Below are 17,197 nucleotides of genomic sequence, written 5' to 3'. Positions count from 1 at the left end.
TCTTGCATCTATCACAACGTGATCAGTTTGATTTATTGTTCTTTGGTCTGGAGACAGCCAAGTGCCCTTATGAATATCGAGATGATTAAATCTGGTACTGCTAACTACCATGTTTTTTGCAGCTGCAAAGTCTATCAGTCTCATACCATTGTCAGATGTTTCACTGTGGAGACTGAATTTCCCGACTGTTGGGCCAAAGATATTCTCCTTTCCAATTTTGGCATTAAAATCGCCTAGAATGATTTTAATGTCATGGGCAGGGCAACGGTCATATGTTTCTTCTAAGCGCTCGTAAAATATATCTTTGGTCTGTTCATCCTTTTCTTCAGTGGGAGCATGAGCGCAAATAAAGCTGATGTTGAAGAATTTAGCTTTTATTCGAATTGCAGCAAGTCTTTCATTCACTGGAGTGAAGCTGGATACAAGATGTTTTAGTCTCCGACTAACTACGAATCCACAACCAAACTCATGCTTTACGTCATGGCAGCTATAATACAGTGCGTCACCTTTAGGTGTTGTTGTGACGCCTTTCCCAATCCATCGTATTTCCTGTATGGCAGTAATATCGGTCTTGTACTTTTCAAGTACGTCTGCCAATGCGAAGACTGCACCTTCTCTATAAAGAGTGCGAACATTCCAGGTGCAGATTCGCAGATCATGGTCCTTAAAACGTTTGCGGGGTTCGTCAACTTTAGAGGGGTTTGTTTTTCTTTTCTTTCGTTTTTTCATAGTAGGCTGTTTTTTCTAGGGGAGGGTTACTAACCCGACGCCCAAACCCAAGTTTTTAACGTTCTTATGGGTGAACGCGCGGCACATGTTAGCTCACTACCTTTAACGGGTGTTAAAGGCAGTTCCCCAGGTGACACCACGGGGAGGTCAGTGTCCACTTGGGATGAAAGAGGGACCAAGATAAATCCTGGGCTTTGCCATGTTAAAACCGGTCAGGACCGTTCCTTGGTATCTTCCATCCCCTACGTCACCCTTTATGTGCATACACCACAGCTAAATATTCAAGGTGACTATGAACTAAAGCTTGATAAATCATTAGCTTTTCTTTAACATTAAGTTTTCTCCTAAATTTATATAACATACCAATGGCAAAGGACACTTTCGTCTTAATACTTTCAATATGATCATTCCATTAAAGGTTGATTTTTAGACGAATACCCAAATATGTTTTACAGTGATCTTCGTATATAAATTCTGCATTGACAAAAAAAAAACCAAAATCATTGTTTAATGATGCAGAAAACCGGCGAAAGCGAAGTAGCTTTGTCTTATTAGAATTTAATACCAGAGCGTATTCAAAAATTAATGAGGAATCTCTTTCCATCCTGAGCACAGACTCATGCTTATATGGGTAGAAAACAGAAATGTCATCAGCATACATAACAATAGATGCATCCAATCCGAAATTATTGATATCATTAAGATATAACATAAACATGAGCGGTCCCAAAATACTACCCTGAGGTACACCCCACTTCACGGGCGAAGTAGTGCTTTTTCCTTCACTAATTTGCACAAATTGCCTTCTATCTGTTAAAAAAGAAACTCCTCAGCAAATCATTTTCCTTACCCCTTATGCCATAATATTCCATTTTTTTCAAACAACGTAAAATGCTCTGCCAAGTCAAAGGCTTTACTAAAATCATAAAATATACCCGCTACACCACAAACCCTACATCTAAACCTAGGCATATGAGGTTCACCACTCTCAAAACGGCCTCATCTGTTCCTCCACCTCTCACATATGCATATTGCGTTTTATATATCATACCTTCATCCTCCAATTATTTTAACAATTTTGTGTGATTAATCCGCTCAAAAATTTTATCAATAGACGATAGTAAGGCAATAGGCCTATAATGTTCTGGTAAGATTGCGCTTTAATGGAGTTTCAGTATATCCGGATATATCGACGTTGTTATCATGGTGTAAAAAATATTGGTTAAGAACGGAGTCAGAATCGTTGATGTCCTATATAAAAATTCGGAAGTTATGCTATCTTCCCCTGGACTTTTACATCTTTTCATACAGTCTATAACGTTTTTGATATCATTGCAAGTAACTCTCTTAAATTCAAATCTAGAACCGTATCTAGTCAGCGTTCTTAACACTACGATCCATAACCACCTGGACGAACAGGAGTCCATAACCAGGGTACCCGGGTACCCAAGTGAAGTTGTTTGGTTTATATTCAAATAAAATAATATATATATATATATATCTGCACAGATTATTAAAAACGCTTAGTTTTTACATCTCAACTGTACAAATTTCACGTTTGTAAGATAAAATTGGTTTCTATGATCATTTTCTACCTGAAAGGCTCACGAAAAAAGGACTGGTTTTGTGTTTTTAGGTAGAAAATGTTGGATTTTTTATTTGTGTACCCGGGTACCCTGGTCATGGACCCCCGTATAAAAAACTTTAAACTCATTTTTTAGTTAATATATTTAACCAAATTTGATAAACTTTTTTCCAGTCTCTTAGTTTAGCCGAAATATCTGATGATCCGGAGTTTCATGTTGATATTTTCAATAATAAAGGAACAGCAGCATTTTAAAGTTCAAAAAGTACCCGGGTACCTGGTTATGGATCGTAGGGTTAAATTATTCCAGTTGTCATCCACATTCAGCTCTAAGCCATCTTTCAACACACCAACAGATTCCAAAAAGTAGTTACCGATCAACTGTGATTTTACCCTATCATCAACTATGGGAAAACCATCAGAACTTATCAAGGATGCTTTTTCCTTTTCAGATCGATCCAAAACATTATTTGAAAATCTCCAGCAACTCCTCGGATCTCCAGCAAAATTAGATAAATTAGTTTCAAAAAATTTCTGCATACAAATTCTATGGGCCTTCTTTATAACTTTACTAACTCTTTTTAGCCTATCATTATTAACTGTATCGTTCCTAAATCTTCTCCTTATCCGTAATAGCCTTCGTTTCTCATTTATCAACGCCCACAAGTTGCTGTTTATCCAAGGAGCTACATCTTGTCTATAATAGCTTCGTTCCAGAACTAAAAAGTTTTTACACATTTAACACATTTTGAACATTTTTCCCCAAAATGCGTTCCCGTACACCAAAAAAGTTGCAACATGTTCACTTCTCTTTCCGTACATTTTGGAAAAATGTGTGCGTTGAACTCATTTTTGACAATTTTCTCTTTTGAACATTTTACCATAAAAAAGTACTGGAACGAAGCTAATGTCTTAAAGATTTTGAAATCGACATGCTCGAGTCAACAGCATCATTAATCAAAGATACAAGATTACATGTCATGACTGAAGGATTCCCCGGGCCGTCTAATCTTGGTATATTTTCAGTTAAAATCCTTTGAATCCTGTCATAATTCAAAAATTTCTTTTCATTTTCGATAAAATCTTTGATCGTATTATCGAAATCAAGTCTACAAAATACTAAATTATGATCAATCAACTTCCATTCCACTCCATTTAGGTCCACCACTTCTGTTATTTTTTATTATTTATTTATTTTTTGCACTAATTGGCTGAGTCCGACTGATTGCTTTTATTTGTTTTTATTGTTGATTATTTCCTTTATTTTTTTAATGGGATTTTTATTTTTAAATATTTATAAAGGGGGCCAAAGCGGTGGGTGTGTTTCTCTACATCCATCGTTCAAGACGAAACATGTTGTTTTTCATCAACAGGTTTGCTCTGTTTCACGATTATAAAAATAGTAAAAATAGTATATGACATTTTTTACACTTCTCTCTCTCTCCCTCTCTTACATGATAAGATTATTTATTCTTACAAAAGTTGTTGTTGACTTTTGTAACTCCTATGTAAGTAACTTTTTAGTTTTTATTCTTTGGATTTTCTTTTACTATAAAGAAAAACAGGTTGACCAAGTCAATTGATATTAATGAGAAATCTTGTTATGCATTTCCCAACAACAATGGCCACCACAATGGTTTCTAAACTAATCATTAAAGAAGAAGAGGAAAAACGAACTTGCGCGTACATATTTATGTACATACGCCACCCCACACGCCTTCGTATTTCTTCTAGACTAAAATTGTGATAGATTATGAGAAACAAAACAAAAAAAGAGGCATAACCCCACCATAATGGTTGGCTGGCTGCACCGTTATTTTACTCTCCAAATATTTAATTTCTCTCAATTGCCAGTCTGCCTGCCACAACACAACTAACTCTTATCCGAATTTTGTTTAGTATTAGCCCCCCTGCCGGATAAGTTGGAAAAATGTGTGGTTAATTGGAAAATAAATGTCCGTTTTGTTGTTGGCCGGCCTCCCTTCCAACTATGGAGATGTTCATGTGACCCCTTTTTTGAAATACCCACAGCAATGCAAGTTAAAACTTGTTGTGTTGTGCATTTTAGTGGGCCAAAGCACAACATGCCTCTGCTTGTCTTAGAAATGTGAATGACATTCATTTTCTCACACTATTCACTCACTACTCTCTCTCTCTCAATCACTATTTTTGTAATGAAAACAAGTCTACTCTGAAATGGGAAAACAAATTTTATTTTCTCCTATGTATATTTGAGAGTATTAAATGGGGGGAATTGGCGCCCCAAAAAGAGTACATAAATAATAACAAAAGTTTAATACAGTGGCTTCTTTATACAGTTAATTTATTAGGTTTGAGGTAAAAATTTGTTAAAAATTAAAAAAATACATAAAATCTTCCTTTAATTAAACACTGAAGTCCCCCCTTTTGTATCCACTGTTCCCCATCTATTCAATTGCCTGAGAGAAACAAAATGTGACGAAAACAAACCAGCTGGGCCATTGCTTTTGTTTGCCGCTGCTTTTGCTTTTGGTTTTGTTTTTCTTCTTTTTTTTTTTTGCTTTACTACAAAACAATTCAATGATTTGAGACTTTAGTAGACCTCCACGTCTGACATTTGAATCAGTTGGCTTTCGAGTGGCGGCGTCTGTGGATCAACAAATCGCTTAAATCAACGGAAAAAAGTTAAAAGACTAAAGAAAACAAAAAAAAAAAAAACCGGAAAGCAAAACAGAAAACCAAACAAATTCATTGAATTCGTGTCTGTTTTTTTATTCATTTACCTTCTTTACACATTATCTGTCTGACGTTAATTTGTGGTGTAAGAAGAAACAAAAGTAAAAGTGATTAAAGAAAAAACAAAAAACAACGAAAAAATCGTTAAATTTATAAAAAAAAGAAAATCAAAAACACAGAAAAGAAAAAAACAAAGTATAAAAATACGTTTGTTTTTGTGAAAATTGCTGTAAATAGTGTTTATTTAATAACGGAAAATTTGTATATAGGTACGTGAGAAAATATACATTTTTTGTAGTTATTGTCTCTAATTAAAATTAGTTAAATTATTTTATAAGTATCTTGTGTAAAAAAACAGGTTTCAAAGTACAATACACCAGTTACACTTCATTGCAATACAAATAATAATTGAGCAAATATGTACTTGCGTAATTCCAACATGTATTTCCCAGCAATTAAATATTTTGGCTTAAGTCTCGTTTAGGGACAGCTCTCGGATGGGGTTAAAATTTTGGCTTAAGATGTGTTGAAGCATTAAGCTCGGATCGGTATCAAATTTTTTCCACAGGTAGAACTCGTTACCCTGATTCCAAATATATATAACATTTATTGCGGCAGTCCATACTTCCCGAGATATGGGCCTCCGAAGTTCCGAAAATTCCCTTGTTAAATGTCGGCTACTTAGAGAAAAGTTTTAATTTAAAAGAAAATGTTGTTCCCGTTCCCTAGATTGGCTCCTGTCCGTAGGAGATAGTCTTAAATCCCCGGCCGTAGGCCGGCTATATAGGAAAACTTATAATTTTATCCGAGCTTAATGCATCAACTCAACTTGCTCCAAAACGTTTACCAGCGTAGTTGAACCTATCCTTCTTTCTTCTCAAGACTCTCGAACGATTGATCGACCTGGAGATTAGGAGTCATGTGGACACCACCTCTTTAAGCAACTCACAACATGCCTATATCAAAAGCAAACCTGTGGAAGCTACACTTTATGAGGTGGTGGGTTAAATTGAGAGAAACATGGAAATGGATCTCTTGTCTGGAGACACTTCCTACGCCAAAAATCGACACCCAGAAAAATGGACAAGGGGCAAAGAGCAGCCTCGACTCTAATAACGGGAGCCGCTAGAAACCACCACAAGCAATGAACGCAATGCTGAAGCTACGGTCTTTGGGTCTTAGCATTAAGTGCCAGGCAGCACATAGTTCTCTAAGGCTGCGTGAACAGAATCTTTGGCACAACTATGCCCATGGGCATGGATGCTTTTTGAATGAGATAGGAGAAAACTTTAAAATGGACCTACGTGGTCCATTGAGATTTGAATATGTAGATGTAGATGTCTTGACGGTCTGGTTTTTATAGAGACGGTTACAAGATAGAAGAAGGGACCGGGGCTGACGTGTACTGTGAAACGCTAGGTCTTGAATACTCTTACAAGTTGGACAAAGACTGCTGTGTATTCGCGATCAGAAAGGCTGCAGAATTGATAAGTTTGGATGCTGAGATCTTTGAACCGGTGTCTAACTTTGTGGATAGTAAAGCGGCTCTTAAAGCCATCAAATCCTTTAATATCAAGTCTAACCGTTTCCGATTTTGCAGGTGGCAGATGAACTGGCTAGACCAGCATCACCATCAACAGTTTTAGCAACCGCTGTCTCAATCAAACCAACCATATGTTACCTTTTCCGGAAAATTTAAACGTTCTTTGATGATAGAGCCAGAGAATTATGGCATAATGAACCTAGGTGCAACGTGTCAAGATCCATTTGGCGACCTCTGTCAAGCAACAGAACAAATTCACTCATAAATCTGAAATCGGAGCTTTACCAACAAACGGAATGATGATGGTGTTGATTACTATAAACTAGAGTTGTGCCAAAGGAACTATTTGGAACGATCTAGTTCACTTCGCAGTTCCAATGGCCCACTTTTTTTCTTGGAACAAACTGCGTATACTTAACATCACACGTTATATTGCATGCTGATACTTTTGGAACTAGTACAAGGAACTAGGAACTAGATTACCCAACTCTACTATAAACATGGTGGGGACGAAAAAGAAACAGAGACAATTGGGCTCCACCTATGACACTGTCCAATTCTGGACCGCATGCGGCATAATATTGGGTGTTCCTCTATACCTTTTTGGATGATCACAATGGACCGGAAGGTCTCCGAGTGACGCAGTCACACTTAGTGGCTGCACATCCCCCAAACATAACCTACCACAAACCGACCTATCGCATTATATGTGGTCAACAAGGTTCCTTTATCTGCAACTTAAGTGTTGCCGGCTTGCCAAATATAATGGAGCCATGAACGGACGGGAAACGTAGGGATTTTGCTGGGGTCTTTCTTTTCAAGGTCGGAGACTCACTCACCTCCCCCGCTTGTGTGGGAGCTGGGTGAGCCTCCGGACTTGGAGCGTAATGAAGTTGCGGACAGTATCTGCCGGATTAGAAGTAGAAAATCGCCAGGTATCGACTGTATGATCTGGAAGGTCATGCCTGAGTATATTGGGTCCATTCTTGTTGGTTGCATTAACCAGGGGTACTTCCCGCGTGCGTTTAAGGAAGCTCGCGTCGTGGTGCTCCTCAAGTCGCCTGATCGGTTAAGGAGTAATACTCGCTCCAGTGGTTGGAAAAGTACTGGAGAGGATTATGGTGGCAAGGTTTGGGGAGTGCCGCGGCATGAGTCCTTCACCGCATCAGTTCGGCTTTGTCGAGCGTACAGGTACAGTGGACGCGTGGATGCATGTGCAGAATAGTCTGCCAAATATGTCTTAGGCATATTTGTTGACTTTAAGGGCGCAATTGACTTCCTCTCGTGGGATAGCGTATATCTGTGGTCCATTTATTTGGAACCTCAAGATGGATTCTCTGCTACGGGAGTTAGCGTCCATTTTCAAGATCTGTGCGTATGCTGATGATTTCCTCATCATGATTGAAGGTGAGATTCGTGTCGAACTGGAACGTCGTGCTGAGGAGGCCACTGGCATCATAGGGGTCTAGAGTGACCACGAAGCCTGACCGTAGGCTATATTCTGGTAACGCGGCTACCACGTGCCCCCAGATCTTCGGATCTGGCCAGGCAGTTGGTGTTGGACCCCTTGTGGGAGCATCGCGGTGGCTGTGGTTAAGACCCAAATCGCGGGCAGAGCTTCGTCTCGATTGTGGAGTTGCACTACAACCGGTTGCCTGACCCAAAGAAAGGTAGGAGTTTAGATAGGCTCCGCTCCTAACCAAGAAGGCGATCACGTCCAAATACGTGTGAGCGAATTGGTACTCGTACTTTTTGTGCGGGGGCGTTGGTAGACGCATTGATTTCACCCGGTGTTAAGAGCACTGTGAGGTAGGCCGCATGGCAGGTACCCACATTAAACACCGCGAAGTATTTGACCTCTAGAATTTTGAGGTAGTTTGTGGTCGGAATTCTGCTACCATGACATTCAACTCTGTTCTCACCTCTGCCGTCCTTGTGATGAACAGAGTAGCCGTAGATTTAGTGGCGGATATTTGTATATTCCTCGCGTGGAAAAGTTCTTAGGATCGGTCAAACAGGAGTTGACCCTTTCACAAATGACCTTAGGAAAGGTACAATCATCGGCATACGTTACGATTTCAATGCCATATGGAGGGACTGGACTACAGGAGACGTAGAGATTAAACCGTTCCGCAGATATTGTCCCACCTTGGAGAACTCCCTGTTGGACTTATTGTTCCTGAATTCCACGTACGACTGCCGTCAACACATATAATTGATTATCCAAAGTGGCACACTTGGGCGGTCGGTAGTCAAACAGGATGGAGTACTTGACAGGACAGACTTCGGGCACAATGTGGGTGGCTAGCGACAGGTTGAGAACTTTAATGAAATACTCGTCTCCCAAACGTAGGTGAAGTCCTATCATCCTTCTTTCTACGGCTGGGGAGTGACATAACCATTGCCCATAATTCGTTAATTCCGGTCCTAATTATGAAACTCATTAGATGATCAAGCCACTCTTTCCGCTTGTTATCACCGACCAACTTATTAGCATCCAGTGTCAGCTTCCTAACTCGACGGTCACTGTGGTGGGCTTGACGAACCTTTTCACACTCATTTGATTGTCCCGCCGCCTCTGCTGGGAAGTTTGGCCTCACTTCGGGTATTCGACCAGTAGGTATATGGCGTGCGGCTGCAGTAGTTATGATGTCTCGAGGCGTTTTTTCTGCTACCCGAACATCAGAAGGATTAGGCAGATCTCTGACGCGGTGATTAGTGAACTCTCTGAAACCTGACCAATCAGCTCTCTTATGATTGACGAATGTGCGGCGTTCAGAGGTGATGAAATCGGGAAGTTTGCTGATGGAGACAATTATTTTCGGACCCCTATGGTAATTACCTAAGACCGAATGCCACACAAAATCTAGTCTCACTTTAAATAATTGACCAGCAGATATTTAGTAAGTGACTGCAACAGAATTCCTGAGACATCCTTTCTGCTACCCGCCGAACATCACAAGGGTTGGATAGTTATCTGGAGTGTTGATTGGTGAACTTTCTGAAACTAGGCCAATTAGCTTTTCTGTAATTGCTTAAAGTGCGGCATTCAGAGGTGATAAAACCGGGCTGTCTCCTGATGGATACAGTTATAGGGATATGGTATGGTCCAAGAAAAACGACGGGTTGCCGCCATTTGTCAGGCCAGATGACACGATGGTTATGCCTGGCGAAAACGTTCTCATTGACTGTGTAAAACGTAGAGTTATCAATCTGCTCAGCCAGCACCATACCCCTCTGTTCATTACCACGGTCCGAATTGCGCAATTCTTGACGAGCATTAAAGTCACCTAAGATCGGTGGGTGATGACCTTCCAAAAAACGGGTTAATGCTGAACCTATCACCTGGAGTACAGCTATTAAACGGCGTGATGTATACGTTAAACAAGCATCAGTACGTTGCAACCTCACCGGACCAGGTATACCAGGACATTTGTGGGGATTTTTATTCGAAAAAAATTTTCCCATGAATCTTCTTGGAAATTGATGTACTTTTGGAGGGATTATTCGACCCAATTGGATACTCAATTTAAAGGTTATTGTGGTCATCAGTCATTTAGTTGGTGCCAGCAGGGAATTTTAGAGCTTTTGGACCAGTACCTAAGGAATTAAAGACATACCCAAAAAATATATAATTGCGGAACAAGTCTCGTTTAGGGGCACCTCTCCGATCGGTCTGACATTTTCACCATACGTAGTCCTTGGGACACTGATCACGACTATATATATCTTTCCCGGGGGAAGTCCATACTTCCCGAGATATGGGTCTTGACATTTCGGGAAAGCCCTACTTTAACACAATTACTTTATTTATGGGCACCTCTCGGATCGGGCTGAAATTTTCACCATAAGTAGTCCTTGGGACCCTGATCACAACTATATATATGTTTCCATTCGGCCGGGATTTAAGACTTTCTCCTATGGACAGGAGCAAAAGTCGTAAACGCAATCAAAAGTACTCACCCAAGTAAAAATAGTAAAATGTCAAGACCCATATCTCGGGAAGTATGTACTTCCCCCGGAAAAGTTATATATCGTTGTGATCGGGGTCCCAAGGACTACCTATGGTGAAAATGTAGGCCCGATCCGAGAGGTGCCCATAAATAAAGTAATGGTGTTAAAGTAGGACTTTTCCGAAATGTCAAGACCCATATCTCGGGAAGTATGGACTTCCCCCGGGAAAGATATATATAGTTGTTATCAGGGTCCCAAGAACTACCTATGGTGAAAATTTCAGCCCGATCCGAGAGGTGCCCCTAAACGAAACTTAAGCCTATAATTGCAACCAAGAACGGTGAAAATTTCAAAATTATTTTCAAACTGCACTTAGCGAAAATGTTGTGTTAGAGGCTTCTTAATGAGTTCTCCAATACATAATTTAGGTCGTATGTTTGCCTCCAAAAACCTCACATTTATTTTTCAATTAAAAAGAAACTCGAAATCTTTTTTAACACAACTAATTTCCTACCGGCAAAAAATAGTGAACTCAAACATAAAGTAATTTGGCAAATACAAAATATCAGATAAAAATAAAACGGGTGTTTTTTTGCAAATTCTCTGACCTACATTCGCTGCCACCACACACACACATTTTTTCTCTTTAAACACCAATAAAAAAGCGCAAAACACAAATGCCAATCTAACCAAGAGGCATTTACGGTGGGTGTCTAGAGATAAATATTATCGACGGTCGCACTTAGCCTGTAGACCGCCGACCCCCAACATAACATTTTGTTCCCGAAGTTATCAGAAATTTTTGCAACCCACACACAGATACACTTGTTGCATACATGGTGATCCGTATGTATATTGGTGATCCGGCGCATGTGATCCATTTCCATTCTAATGCCCGAAGATACATTTATACATAACGACGACGTCGTCCGCAAACTGAACTCATTTGCCATAAATATGAAGAAGAAAAAAATTGTGCTAAAAACACAATGCGGACTTTGAACTCCTCTACAACTAATACCGTAGTTGAGGTTGTTTGTTGTTGTTTTGTTTTTTCTCCTTCACTGTATGCATGACATTCAAGTGGTATTTAGACATGTTAGGCAGACAAACAAACGCTTTCGAGTTCTCTTCAATTTATTTATTTATTTTTTATTATTATTTTTTATTTTTATTATTTCTCTGCAAAGCAAAATTATCAGCTACGACGTTTGCCAGCTGACTGACTTGTCTGACTACTTGCTGACAGTCCCTCTATCTTCTTCCCTCCCTAGATTTCTGAAGAGGTTTTGCAGTGAAATAACAAAATAATAATAAAAAATAAATAAAAATAATAAAAAATTGAAATTGTTGATAAAATATTTGTGTTCCAAGTAGAAGATTACATAAAGTGATAAATGCACAACTATGTACCTACATTTATCTGAATTTTGAGGTTTCTTCCCAAGGCTATTTGGAATGTTCCTATAAATGATGGATCTTTTACTGAAAGTGGGGGTATTTGAACGGATCTGTAAAGATATAACAGCACCACTTAGCCCTTGATACAAGTATTTAATAAAATACAAACTTGTGTTTTCAATATTTAAATTTCAAATCATACTAAAATAGATACAAATAACATGTATTTGCTTTTTTTTTAATTAATTATTTGAATTAATCGAGCTTATTTGTATTTTCAATATTTGTTTACTTTCGCTTCTTTTTGAAATAAATCATTTTTTAATAACCAAGCGATTTAACATACAGATGTTAAACATCATTTCATAAGCGTTTCCATTCGAATCAACATAACCGGTTAAATGTTTAAACAACCAACAGGTCGCCATACATACATATGTACATATCTAGGTCAGATAAGTGAGTTTTATGTTAAGTTATCAGGTACTAAACTAGATCTCTTAAATATTATTATTCTTCTGACATTGCCATCAAAATAAAAGCTGCAACAAAATCTAGTTCAACATCTAAATGTGGAGCAATTCGAATTTAATTTGATAAAAAAAAACTAAATCAATCGGCTTAGACGACAGCTAAATACTCTCTTTCAGAAAGGGACTATAGAAGCACCATGCCTTTCAAAAGGGGTCTATAGAAGCACCATGCCTTTCAAAAGGGGTCTATAGAAGTAACCTTTCCTTAAGAAAGGCTCTATAGAAGCTACTTTTTTTCGGAAAGGGTCTATAGAAACACCCTTTCTCTTAAAAAGGGTCTATAGAAGCACCCTTTCTCTTAGAAAGGGTCCATAGAAGCACCCTTTCTCTTAGAAAGGGTCCATAGAAGCACCCTTTCTCTTAGAAAGGGTCCATAGAAGCACCCTTTCTCTTAAAAAGGGTCCATAGAAGCACCCTTTCTCTTAGAAAGGGTCCATAGAAGCACCCTTTCTCTTAGAAAGGGTCCATAGAAGCACCCTTTCTCTTAGAAAGGGTCAAAAAAAGCACCCTTTCTCTTAGAAAGGGTTTATAGAAGCACCCTTTCTCTTAGAAAGGGTTTATAGAAGCACCCTTTCTCTTAGAAAGGGTTTATAGAAGCACCCTTTCTCTTAGAAAGGGTTTATAGAAGCACCCTTTCTCTTAGAAAGGGTTTATAGAAGCACCCTTTCTCTTAGAAAGGGTTTATAGAAGCACCCTTTCTCTAAGAAAGGGTTTATAGAAGCACCCTTTCTCTTAGAAAGGGTTTATAGAAGCACCCTTTCTCTTAGAAAGGGTTTATAGAAGCACCCTTTCTCTTAGAAAGGGTCTATAGAAGCACCCTTTCTCTTAGAAAGGGTTTATAGAAGCATCCTTTCTCTTAGAAAGGGTTTATAGAAGCACCCTTTCTCTTAGAAAGGGTTTATAGAAGCACCCTTTCCCCTAGAAAGGGTCTATAGAAGCACCCTTTCTCTTAGAAAGGGTCTACAGAAGCACCCTTTCTCTTAGAAAGGGTCTATAGAAGCAGCCTTTCTCTTAGAAAGGGTCTATAGAAGCAGCCTTTCTCTTAGAAAGGGTCAAAAGAAGCACCATTTCTCTTAGAAAGGGTTTATAGAGGCACCCTTTCTCTTAGACAGGGTTTATAGAGGCACCCTTTCTCTTAGAAAGGGTCAAAAGAATCACCTTTTCTCTTAGAAAGGGTTTATAGAGGCACCCTTTCTCTTAGAAAGGGTTTACAGAGGCCCCCTTTCTCTTAGAAAGAGTTTGTAGAGGCACCCTTTCTCTTAGAAAGGTTCTATAGAAGCAGCCTTTCTCTTAGAAAGGGTCAATAGAAGCAGCCTTTCTCTTAGAAAGGGTCTATAGAAGCAGCCTTTCTCTTAGAAAGGGTCAAAAGAAGCACCCTATCTCTTAGAAAGGGTCAAAAGAAGCACCCTTTCTCTTAGAAAGGGTCAAAAGAAGCACCCGTTCTCTTAGAAAGGTTCAAAAGAAGCACCCTTTCTCTTAGAAAGGGTCAAAAGAAGCACCCTTTCTCTTAGAAAGGGTCTGTAGAAGCACCCATTCTCTTAGAAAGGGTTTATAGAAGCACCCTTTCTCTTGGATAGGGTATATAGAAGAACCCTTTCTTTCAGAAAGGTTTTATAGAAGCAGCCTTTCTCTTAAAAATGGTCTATAGAAGCACCCTTTCTCTTAGAAAGGGTCAAAAGAAGCACCCTATCTCTTAGAAAGGGTCAAAAGAAGCACCCTTTCTCTTAGAAAGGGTTTATAGAAGCCCCCTTTCTCTTAGAAAGGGTTTATAGAAGCACCCTTTCTCTAGGATAGGGTATATAGAAGAACCCTTTCTTTCAGAAAGGTTTTATAGAAGCACCCTTTCTCTTAGAAAGGGTCTATAGAAGAACCCTGTCTGTTAGAAAGGGTCTATAGAAGCACCTTTTCTGTTAGAAAGGGTCGATAGAAGCACCCTTTCTCTTAGAAACGGTCTATATAAGCACCCTTTCTTTCAGAAATGGTCTGTAGAAGCACCCTTTCTCTTAGAAAGGGTCAAAAGAAGCACCCTTTCTCTTAGAAAGGGTCTATAGAAGCACCCTTTCTCTTAGAAAGGGTCTATAGAAGCACCCTTTCTCTTAGAAAGGGTCTATAGAAGCACCCTTTCTCTTAGAAAGGGTCTATAGAAGCACCCTTTCTCTTAGAAAGGGTCTATAGAAGCACCCTTTCTCTTAGAAAGGGTCTATAGAAGCACCCTTTCTCTTAGAAAGGGTCAAAAGAAGCACCCTTTCTCTTAGAAAGGGTCAAAAGAAGCACCATTTCTCTTAGAAAGGGTCAAAAGAAGCACCCTTTCTCTTAGAAAGGGTCAAAAGAAGCACCCTTTCTCTTAGAAAGAGTCTAAAGAAGCACCCTTTCTCTTAGAAAGGGTCAAAAGAAGCACCCATTCTCTTAGAAAGGGTCAAAAGAAGCACCCTTTCTCTTAGAAAGGGTCTATAGAAGCACCCTTTCTCTTAGAAAGGGTCAAAAGAAGCACCATTTCTCTTAGAAAGGGTTTATAGAAGCACCCTTTCTCTTAGAAAGGGTCTATAGAAGCACCCTTTCTCTTAGAAAGGGTCAAAAGAAGCACCCTTTCTCTTAGAAAGGGTTTATAGAAGCACCCTTTCTCTTAGAAAGGGTCTATAGAAGCACCCTTTCTCTTAGAAAGGGTCTATAGAAGCACCCTTTCTCTTAGAAAGGGTCTATAGAAGCACCCTTTCTCTTAGAAAGGGTCTATAGAAGCACCCTTTCTCTTAGAAAGGGTCTATAGAAGCAACCTTTCTCTTAGAAAGGGTCTATAGAAGCACCCTTTCTCTTAGAAAGGGTCTATAGAAGCACCCTTTCTCATAGAAAGGGTCTATAGAAACACCCTTTCTCTTAATAAGGGTCTAAAGAAGCACCCTTTCTAAACTGAATTTAAGCCATTTTAGTTTATATAAACTGAGTTCCATTGTGATTTATTGGCATTTGTTTTTACAATATTTTTTTTTTTTTTTTTGCATTAACCTACAATTACGTTGATGATATGGTATTCCACAGCAAATTGTTATTTATTGACAAAGTTTTAACTGTAATAAATTAGAAAAAAATTGATTAATCAAAACTGTTATGTATTTTTTTTTATTGTTATATTGAGATATCTTTGTTTTAGAATTTATTTGTTTGTGTTTTATTTTGTCTATTTCAATTGCTTTGTAATTACAATTTTCATTATCAATTTTCAATTGATCTTTGTACACTTTTATTACGTACATACGGACATAAATGCATACGTATGTACATGTGTATGTATTTTCATTCAACGTGTGAATTGTTTTCCATGCGGAATTACGTGAACACAATTTGATATAAAAAAACACTATTCTGATAAGAAGAACCATGTTTGTGACAAACAAAATCAAAAAGTAGACAAACACTTCAAACAGAATAAAAAACTAAAAACGCTAATCAATTTGTCTTTTTTATGAGCACAAACAAAAAAACAAATTACTCAATTGTGTGACAACTTACTTACGTCCAAAACAACGACCTTTGTCACCTAATTTTTGTATGGAACACAAAATAATTATAAGAAGATTCCCATAATGGAAACTTAAGGAAGGAAATTTAATATAAGAGCTGAAGCGAGTCTCTATAGACGATCAGCAGTAGGCTTTCCTATAGAAAATATACTCAATAAAGGTTATTTTTATATCATCAGCCTTATTTTGCTACAGTTCGGTATATGCACTTTGTCACAATCAGAAATTTGCCCTATTGAAATAATGTTTTCTTTAACGCACATATGTATGTTAAAACCAAATCCATTTAGAAAATTTGAAGTCGATATACCCATGTCCATCCTCCGTATGTCTGTCTGTTTGGTTAACACAATAACTCTACAAGAGAGTAAACGATTTGGTCCCACCTTTTTACATCGTATTATTTTTTTTCTGCTTCTATATCAATTCACTCCCTTGGGTAACTCTCAAACAAAAATGCAAATATTGTTAATTCTGCCCTTCATCAACAGTATTTGGATTTTTATACCCTCAGCATTCATGCTAACGAGGGTATATATACTTTCATATGGGCAACATGTGCCTCATCGAAATAATGATTTTAGACCCCAAGAATGTTTGGAAGAAATATGTTTCAGACAATTCAGAAAATTTGTGCGCACGATAACTCTTAAAGTGAGCAGCCGATTTGGTCCATACTTTGCACATCGTGAAATACCTACCAGACTTAGATGAGGTTCCAATATCGACGCAATCGGTCCACTCCTTTGGGTACCTCCCACACAAAATTTCGGAAAAGTTCAGTTTAGGACCTGCACTCGAATCTCATTGATTTTTGTTGTAACAACTTGTATTCACCGCCCCCCCATACGATGGTACAAGTTTCATCAGGAGCAAGTCCATACTTCCTGAGAAAAAAGCCTGAAAGGTACAAAAAAACCCCTATGACACCATGTGTAATGCAAGATAACTCTCGAACGGATCCGCCGATTCGGTCCAAAATTTTGCCTTCTTAATATTTTGTCCAAATATAGTTTAAGTTCGAACATAAGCCATATCGGTCCTTCCTTCAGGTACCTCCCCCACAAAAGTTCAAAAATATTCGCAAAAATTGTTCGCACGACAACTCTTGAAGGGAGTGAGGGCTTTGGTTCATAATTTACACATTCTAATATATCTACCAGCTCGGATGTTGCAAGGACCGGTAATGACTCACGTCAATACCCTGATTTCTGATTTGTTC

At 38.6% G+C, this 17,197-nt stretch overlaps 1 protein-coding gene across 14 annotated transcripts in view; it reads left to right on the top strand.

Moving 5' to 3' along the window:
- whd (carnitine O-palmitoyltransferase whd) overlaps positions 1–17,197 on the top strand; it is a 70,167-nt gene that overhangs the window by 34,884 nt on the left and 18,086 nt on the right. Inside the window, exon 1 of one of the 14 annotated variants that reach the window (XM_073992848.1) lies at positions 4,858–5,298. The exons of 12 other annotated variants lie outside the window; for them this stretch is intronic. The gene's annotated coding sequence lies outside the window, so the exon portion shown is untranslated. Of the gene's footprint in view, positions 1–4,857; positions 5,299–17,197 lie in introns of those variants that run through there. One more of the 14 variants, XM_073992842.1, reaches the window with a different exon arrangement.

Source organism: Musca autumnalis, unplaced genomic scaffold (genome assembly GCF_047663935.1).
Source record: "Musca autumnalis isolate F117 unplaced genomic scaffold, ASM4766393v1 scaffold_5, whole genome shotgun sequence".
Lineage (NCBI taxonomy): Eukaryota > Metazoa > Arthropoda > Insecta > Diptera > Muscidae > Musca > Musca autumnalis.
The sequence above is the reverse complement of the archived record's forward strand: the minus strand, read 5'-3'. Positions and strand labels throughout refer to the sequence as shown.